Below are 10,276 nucleotides of genomic sequence, written 5' to 3' on the forward strand. Positions count from 1 at the left end.
TTTTGTGCTTAGAGATTAGCCATTACTGCCTACAAAAAAAGAAAGACTTCCGAGGTGGCTGGATTTTCAAGGTGTAGATTGTTGCTGCTGTTGAATACTGGACTCCTTTAATGTATCCAAAGTTGGGCATGTAACAATTGACTTGACAATTTTACTTTATGTTTTCTGATTTTAAACTGAAAGAGGACAATTGCGAATACAAATGCCAACCAACAGGGTGCCAAACTCATGAAAATGGTATGATTCATAACTCTCACTATTTCTCCATTCTGCATCAGCTTTGTGTTCCACACAGCAGAAAGAGGATCATCTTGAAAAGCAATTTCGAAGTTTCATCATAAGGCAGTTGTATTGCCATACTTATTTGCTGCTGTATTTTGTCTGCCCTACTCACATCTATTGCAACTGGTGATGCTGGAAAAGGAGGGAGTGAAGGAAGGGAGCAAAGGAGGAGTGAGCAGGAAAAAGAAAGGGCTACGACATTTTTATTTATTTTCATCAAATCCTGCATATTGGTGGTGAAGATGTATTTTGCTGAATGAATTTTGATGTGTTTTGATGCATCTATAATCCCAGCACACTTATCTGAGTAGGTATTAGGGACTAAAAAACTGATTATTTTCTGCTTAGCCAAGTGAACCACAAGGAGAAGAATAATTCTACAACCTTAAAGGCAATGGTCTGAAGAAAAACAAATAGCAGAAAGTAATCATGGAAGGGGCAAAAGGAGACCAGCCGTTCTGCTAAGGAGGAAGCAGCCTTCAATTAAATATCTATTAATTGGTAATGAATGCCAAATAACATTAAATAAGCATTTAACAGAATATTAATCACATACTTAAGGGCTAATTGCAGTATATTAACTATTAATGGCCCTTTAAGAAACTAAAAATACTATGGTACCTAGTAAGTGTTAATTGAAAGCTATTTCAGGAAATTTATTTTGCTTTTCTTAATTGGACAGAGACACAATATACTGTTACTGATCCCTTCTATCCTTATGCTTTGAAATAGTACAGTTGCTGTTACACTGCAGAACACAGCATCAGATTTCAACCAGTTGTATTCCAGGAAAAAAAAAAAAATTCAAGTATGTTTTTCATACATATGGCCTGCCATAATCCTTACTGATAGCACATGTGTTTCTTGTCATGTAACTTTAGTTCACTCCACAGAGATGGTTACGGTTCAAGAGAGTTGCTCTATGTTTAAACCTGTCTTCTAGTAATTACTCACTAGAGCTACACCATCCCCCATTGAAATTACTGAAACTGTGGAGAGCTCTGAAAACAACAGAAGGCCAGATAGACCTAATTTCAAACACAGGCATATGCTGCAGTTGTTTAGATTTCTTCTCTTGATGTATCACAGAAATAATCTTCATGATGATGGAATGTACTTGCAATAACCTTTAAGCCTACTTTTCTGTCAGGAATTGTAAAAGAAGAAAGGAAAAGACAATTAAAAAAAGAATAGAAAACAAAAAAAAAAGTACAAAAAAGGTGTTTAACACAAAGCTGAGGAAAGAACGGAGAAGGAAGTGTAGAGGGAACAAAATAAGTATCTGTAGAACTGATTTACAGGGGGCAATTCTTCAGTGCTCTCTAAGAAGCCAATGAGACCGAAGTCAATAATTTTCCCCTGGCAAGATATAAAATTTTGTGTGGAATTTTTGAAGTCTCTTTCCTCTCACACTAGGCTGTCACAAACACAACCAGTTCCTCCTGTGTGACTCCACACCATGGGGTTGTGCATTTAAAAGGGAACCATAGGCTGTAGATCAGTGCTGCCTTCAAAAGTAGCTGCCTCATTTTTCCAATTGGTTTCTTGTTCTCACCCTCTCACTGTTCTTTCACATGCACCAGAAAAATTGTTCATTCAGCTAGAGAACTGAACAGCTTGGACATCTGATTCAGATCAAATAGCATCAGAGGAAGATTAGTTCTAACTCAGGTAATTTTCCCAATGAAATTAATAAAATCCCAATTTTTGTCTAATGTGGTGTGACGAGATTTTTCTCATGTCTAACCTAAAGCTCAGACTTTAGGTTAGACATCCTGTGTTCTCCATTTATTGAAAAAAAAAATAGTATAGCACCAGCTGTCTGCAAATCCCTTCTGACTCTCCATGATTCTTGTAGCAAAGGAACACAACATTTAATAGTTAAAGAAAGACATACTTTGTGTTGAACACATGGTGCTTCTCAAGTGGAAGACATGGAAAAAGAAAATGTGTACTAATTCTAAGGGTGCATTTGATTCTGGGGCTTATGACTGCAGTTTCAAAAGTTTATTGAGGCTGTTCATTAGCCTCTAACAGTAGTATTACACTACCAGAGCTCAACATGTTGCTCTATAGAGCATTTTTACATCTATTTTTAAGGTAATTGTGCTGTTCAGGAACTCTCATATGAGGATTTTTTTTTTTCTCTGTTTTCATGATGTTGTGGTTTAAACCGATCCACACAGCTCATCCACTCACACACACACACACACACACACACACACCCCCGATCCTCCCCACTCCCAGAGGGATGGGGAGGAGAATCAGGAGAATGTAACTCCCACGGGTTGAGATAAGAACAGCCCAGTAACTAAGGTATAACACAAATCACTACTGCTACCACCAATGATAATATTGATAAGAGAAAATAACAAGAGAATACGATACCACCACCAAATGAGTTCGACCCCCCTGAAGAGAGAGAGTGCCCTTCCAGGTAACTCCCAGTTACCTCCCTGGGCATGACGTGCTGTGGTATGGAATACCTCTTTGGCTAGTTTGGGTCAGGTGTCCTGTCTCTACTTCCTTCCAGCTTCCCCTCGTCCCCAGCAGAGCATGAGACTCACAAAGTCCTTGGCCAGAATAAACATTACTTAACAACAATTAAAAACAATCGGTGTTATCAGCTCTCTGCCCAGGCTGGAAGTCAAAACACAGAGCTTGCACCAGTTACTAAGAAGGAGCAAAACGGCTCCTGGTAAACCCAGGACACATGATGATGACTGACACATTCTTACTTTAGTTAAAGAAGACATACCATAAAAAAAAATAAATCTGTGCCACCAACATCTTTACTTTGTAAGTGAATTACTAAAATGGTAATATTCTGTGGAAATTTATTGCTAGCAGGTTTATAATCACGAGACGGCCATGAGTCTGTGTTTTGCACAGAAATGCTAGCCATCCATTCTCCGACCACTTTGGAACCTGTAATTTATGAGATATTTTTAAATATTTTCCTCATATTTAAATGAGAGTTCTGGATGTATTTCATTTAGCATTTTTAGAATATTTAAGATATTCATGGACTTCTATAAGATATATATATTCTTTTTACCAAAGACAGGTTCTATCTTATATTAAATACTGAGATTGTGTGAATAGGTGCAATTACAGCAGTGCCAGGGAAGACAAACTATTGTACAGACTAAGTATATGCTCTTTTATTCTTCATAGCTAGTAATTATAGAATGGATAATATCTCAAAAGAACCTACTCAGTATTTTTACTCAATTACATTACTCTAAATAATGTTTTGTTTTACAGTTTTAAATGTTTTCACAATTTTAAGTGATTTGGACTAAGAGAGTAAATTGTTTTCACAGAAGTTGCAAATCTATTTGGGGTTGGGTTTTTCTATGAAATTATAGAATGCAACACAGGTGCAAAACAAAAAGATCATCAACCAAATACAAAAATACATTAAAAAACTGTTCCTAAACCTGTGCTTTAAATTGTAGACCAATAGAGTGCTGATGCAGAAAGCAATACACTACACTTTATATGCATTAGCATATATTATTTATGTTTAGTAGTTGATTTATACATTGTTATTTATCTCTACTAGCATATTGTACATCCTGTGAAACAGAAGGATGTGGCAGGAAGCAACAAACTGGAAAATATAAAAAGGTATCAAATTAACATATGCTGTGATCCACTTAATCTCTTGTCTTCTGACATCAGACATTGAGAGGCAGAAAATGTCTCTGCCCACACAGGAATTTTTGACTTACCATCATAACTTATTAATTTTATTTTTAATGTTTTAATTTCTCCTTATCACATGTTCAAAAGTATATACATTTATATTTTCAGTTTAAAAATATTAACATCATGCATTTTCTTATGGGCAATTCTGAATGCTAATATCACATCTGATAGCCACATTCAAACTGTGGCCAGTCTACAGAACATCAAGAATACCATATAACATATTTTCTATTATCACCTTCTTAATCTAAGTTTCTCTGTCTCCATCTGCTTGTCCCTCCTGTTTTTAAATCCAGTTCCTACTGCAAAGCAGATTTCTGTGAGTGGGAAATGAGACCAAAGCAACATGGTATAGGCTGATTTCTGCTCCAGGAAGCCCAAAGGAGACCAAACTAATTGAAAAGTAGGTAAGATAAAGCAGCAGTGATGGCGAAGACTCAGAGTAGCCTTTCTCTGATTTTGATGAGGAAATGTTCATGATAAATTAAAGCTGGCTTCTCCAGATTCTTTCTACCTGCCTCTTCCTCTACCTGTTGATGAAGGATTAAAAAATATGAATAAAAAAATCACTTCCAAAAGGAACCTAGAAACTTACTTTATATCTTTCTGTACCAAGCGACAAATCTAATCTTAGAACTCAGCTATAGGCAGCTTACTCTCATTCCCATTCAGTACCTTTAAGATCTTGGCTATCAACTTTTTCCTTATCCCTCCGCATATACAAAACATATGACATAGATAGACATATACCATCATATATATTTAGTAAAAGATGCAAGAATATTTCAGCAATGTTTATTCATACTACTATGCTTTTTATTACAGGTACAAAAAGTATTTCTGACTGAAAATTCCTGCCAATGATATTTAACTGCAGTATAGTGGCTCTTTACAGCCAGTAGTGGTGAATTATCCCAACCAAAAAAACAACAGAAAGATGCCAGGGTCAAGTAAGGTAGCAAATTCATCTGTCATAAATGTCCTCTAGATCAATGACAGCTTTATTCTACTAAGCATTATGTGTGACCCTAAACAGCCTACCCCATTGCTGAAGCAGTTCTTTGCTACCATTTCTTGAAAACTTGAACTAGGAATAGGACTTCATCTTTCTTCTTTACAAAAGTGAGCCCACTCTTTTCTGTGTTTTAATTTTCATATAGGTCAAAGCTTTTACTCTTTACCATATGAACTCATAATAACTGGCAGGTCTTGGGTATTCCAGCAACTGTAATTTCCAGAGTAAATTGCATGAAAGCTCTGTATCTCTGACAGTAGTGTTGCTTCTTGTGCTGAAAATAGATTTAAGGACAGAAGGCACCCAAATGTACTGATTTCCAGGGCGTGATCTTAATGAATATTTATTCTGCCAGCTTAAGTAAAAAAAAAAAAAAAAAAAAAAAAAAATTTTTCAACATATGAACGCAAAAGTATTCAGTTCACCTTATGCTCCAGACCAAGATTTCTGTATTGCCTTACCAAAAATTCCAGCAACACCCTCTGCTATTTGGAGTTGATTAGTCCAGTTGTGGGCAGCTGGGGCTCAGAAATATACTAAGCATTCAGCACTGGCACAGGCTGCATATACTGTGTTAGGAGCTCCAGAGCCTATTGCAAGGCAAGGTTTAGCCAGTAGAGTTTCAATACTACCCCCAGTGAGAGAGCAGATGGAAAATTAGAGCTCAGAGTCACCATTAACTTTGCTTATGCCCAAAGACAGCTTTAGCTTGGCATGACTTATACCATCGCACCTGACCTGCTTACCCTTTTCCAAATGAAATCTCCCCACCTCCCTCATGTTTGCTGCCTGGACGTTCCTCATGGAGGCTGTCTGTTTAGAGTTCTTGAAATCAGGGTTTACTAGAAAAGGCAATTTCCTTCCATGAGATGAAAAGAGATCATTCAATTGATCCATGAGAAAAGTGTCTGTCTTTTGTGAGTTTTGAGGGAATGCATCACCTTCAATTTCTTTGGGTACTAACACCTTTAAAAACCTTTCAAAAAAACTGAAAACTGTAGCTCTGGAAGTATTTGTATCTGCCTGAATGTGAATGGAGTATTCAGAGGGCCTGCAGAAGACATATTTGACACCCAGGCAATATCCTGAAAACATCAATAAATGTAATTGTCCCATGTATGTTTTTTGAGAAGTACAGTGAAGCTGAATTACTGTGGCTGAAGTCTGCAAAGAAAATGAAACGTGAAGTCTTCTTCACATATGTATAACATTTCAAAGTAATTCAAATATGACTCAGTCATGAACAGAAAGCAAAGACTTAAAACGTTTTTCTGATACTTCCTCAGCAATGAATGGTATAGCAGTCACACTTAGAATAACAGAAAGGAGCAAATACACCCGATAGTCTGATCTTACACTGATCTTTCTTGCCCTGCTTATAGAATGATCTCAAGAGACATTTACTGCTATCTGTGGAATGAACACAGAATAGATGTGAGATGATCATGTTTTAACATTATCAGTTTTCTATTTCTCTTGTCTCTTTCACATTTTGCTGCAACATACCACAGAATGATGTACTAAAAAAAAAATCTCCAAGGACATTGGATTCTCCAAGGAAACTATACAGCACTTTGAAGGTTTTTTACTACAATTTTAAATATGCAACGTTCAGATAATAATAAAGGAAATGTCTCTTCTTAGAGAACTTTTGTTGCTATTGTTAAATGCTCTATACAGAATTGCAGGTAGGTAAAGTAATGTTATTCCAAGTGTCCTTGAAAGTAAGCCCTAAAATTGTAACACGCTAATTAAAAAAATCTAAGCTCATCAAGCTTAATGTTATCACAAACAAATCAGGAGGATTAATACCAATTAATCGTTAGCATCTTTCATTTAAAAACAAAGAAATGCCTGCAGAAGGCATGATGTTATTTTAGGGTCATAATACCGATGGGACAGAGAACATCGAGTTTGAACTCCTAGACACTGTTTATACAAAGAAATGTATATATATCTTTGTCTGGATAGCTTTTATGATTGTGATTGACCACTGTTTACTTGTTTACTCAGCATTCACTGCATTCTTAACCTTGCACAACACACAGATATCAAAAAAATCCATTCCCTTCAGGGTTTACAATCTGGAAGACAAACATGAGTGATAAGACACACTAGGAAACCCAGGGGATATGTTCCCTGTAAATGATGTTTTTTTCTTCTGATGTTGATTTGGGGTTTTATTGTTTTACTCACACAGAGATGGGAAAGAGCAAAGAGCTGCAGAGGCCTCTGAAATTAGGTGGTGGGAAATATCAGATGTTTCTGTGTCTTGAATACAGGAGGTGAAGTTTTCCAGTGCTGCTAATTCAGTACGGTCCTGCATCTTGTTTTTCAGAACAGAGAGAAAAGTTTATAACGATGTCTGTTTTACTTGTAGGAGGGAGATTTTTCTGCAGGCCAACTAACACCTAACATCCTATAACCTAGGATTTTTTTGTCTGACAGAATGAAAGAAAGACTAAGAAAAGAGACAGAACAAAGACCAAACCTTAATGCTGGAGAATTGTATATGCCATAAGCTTCAGCAACGATGGAGAATATTTTTGCTCATTTCATTTCTTGCATGAGCTCTCTAGTGTATTTACGTAAAACAGAAAAAAGAAGGAACCTGTCATGTTGTTTAATTAAGAGGCAAAATACTACTGGCATTTCAAATATCAAAGGTTTTTTAAAATGACCAGTAACTTTTCAGGGACATTCTGTGTGCTTCACTCAGAAGTGAAGCAAACTGAAGTGTAGATGTGCAACACACTAGTATTACACAGTAGCTATCCAAATGTATATGCTTATTCCACAGTAGCAATAACTTAATTCCACTTAGATGTAGCCAAAACAAAGACATGTTTGGATGTAGCCAAAACAAAGGACCTATGAAAGCGAACTTCATTTGAACATGAATATATTAAAAACTAAAAACTGTATGCAAGTGTTTTATAACACTCTGAATGTCATTCTATACGCATATGTGAGCAGTGCAACCACCAGTGGGGAAAACGAAGATTAGAATAGTTGAACTTAGCACTCAAGTAACAAGAAGTTGCCAAAGGAAAAGGCAAGTTCATGGCACTGTGAATTAGCAAGCATCCTGCTGAATGCACAAGAAGGATGGCTGGGAAAAAATGAAAAAATAACAGATAAGCAATACCAAAACCATAGCTACCTGCGTAAAGACATAAGGCCTAAATGAAAACATTAATGAACCACCAAGGATCACAGGTATTGGTGCTAACTAAAGAGTATCAGGTCTGTATACATGTATAATTTAGTACATAAGTGTTAATCTCAACAGTATTGCATATGTACTGGTGAAAATTAAGAATGCATAAGAATTAACCATTTTCAGGTAGTATTCTAGTAGCTAATCAATTAGTGAAATTTAAAGTTTAAAGCTGTCCTGCTTTGTCTGCCTTCTAATAATTCCAATCACAGTGATGTCTGAGTCCCTTTATACACACATATACATATTCTCAAGGGCAACAGAGAGATAAACTAGCTTTCACTCAAGTGTTTTCTGGGAGTACGTAGAGTTTCTCCAATTCCATCTTGTGCAAATTTTGTAGGGGAACATTGTGTTTGTTTTATGTGTTAGAGAAAGTGTGAAACAACACTTCCTTAGAGGGAGGACTGGAGAATTCTTCCAATGTGGTGACATGTCTCTTGGAGCATCAAAAGTCATGAAGAACAGACTGAAAAAAAACCTTACTGTTTCTTCTAAATCAGTGTAATTCTTGTCTATTTCTTCCCTGACCTGCTGTTTCTGACCCTTCCTTCCCATCACAGGGGAAAACTGTTGGTCAGAATTTTGCCTGATCTTTAGAAAAATCACTCAAGGAAAGGCAGGTCACAGACAGAATGGCTGGGAACTTTCCATCTTTCCATTATCGTGGTAAAACAATGGGTGTACTGGACTTAGCTTTAAGAAGATAAATAGAAAGAGACTGCTTTCCCTTCATGGCTGGAGAAAATCGGTGAATTCTTATTTATATGGCTTTTGAGATGCTTTTTTATTATATACTCTATGATTTGGATTATGATGCCAACATACTTCATAGTTCCAGAAGTAAATCTAACAATAAACTGTGACAAGTACAGGCAGAAATGCACAAGCACAAAGAGACAAATTGAATTGTTGGTGCAATTCCACTCACTTCAGTGGGACTGCAGCAGGAGATTAAATTGTCCCTCAGCATTATTTAAGGTTCAAAGAGTGCATTTAAAACACAATAAATTGATAATGCCTAACTTGGGCACTTTGTAACCAAGTTTTCTTGCTCCTGTGGGGGATGATCCAGAGTCAGTGAACTGTTATAACCTTTCATTTTTCATTGGTACTAACATATATCAATAAATGCAATGCTTAGATGATGTTATAATTTACTTCTTTATTGCTACCGTGTCCTAATAAAAACACTACCTTTAAAAGAAAGTAAAGTTACGTTTATGAAAGGGAAAATTGTTCCTTCTTCTGAAGTACAAAAGTATACTGTAACAAACATATTTTGTTGTTTTTAAATGCTAGGACATATGTGTGTTTGGCAAGAATTAAGATTGGCACAAAGAAATGCTGGCTAAACTTGAAATTTTTCATTGCCTTTTGAAAGGTGTTAGTCTGAAGATTTCGTGCTTCAAGCTGAGAGAAAAAGTTGGCCTGAACTCCATTTTCCCTTTGAATCTGTGATTTATGTATGCAACAAAGCAAGTAGTAAATGTGAATTAATTCAATTGGTTATTCTGTCTTTCTGTCTCAAAAAAAAACCCTTTCATGCTGATGAAATAGCTCAAAAACTAAATAACCCAGTGTCACTGTATTTTATGTGAAATGACAGCAGTTTCATGTTTTGTTTGAAAGCCAAACAACACTATATGAATTTACAATGTGACAAATATTTTTCTGACTTACGTGTATCTTCTTTTTTTTTAATTTACATAGTCAATTCAACATTGTATGGTCAGGTGATGTGCCACACCAGAGCAAAAGAAGTAATTCACTCAATCTTTTTCCCCAGATGAGTCTTGTCAGACCCATCAATACTTTCATAAATGCATGTCATAGTGTTTTTAAGTGAAGTGAAGAATAAGGGGGAAAAATGTGGACTGGTTCTATGAAAACTAAAATTCCTGTCATTGCATCTTTTCATCCCTTGATTTGTACATCATTCAAATTCATCATCCCATTTAAGAACCTGCAATTATAACTCCCTTCACAATAATTCTATCTTTAGCAACGGTACTTTTTTTCCTGAAAAATCATTTATCTCATTG

Source organism: Lathamus discolor, chromosome 2 (genome assembly GCF_037157495.1).
Source record: "Lathamus discolor isolate bLatDis1 chromosome 2, bLatDis1.hap1, whole genome shotgun sequence".
NCBI classification, from domain to species: domain Eukaryota; kingdom Metazoa; phylum Chordata; class Aves; order Psittaciformes; family Psittacidae; genus Lathamus; species Lathamus discolor.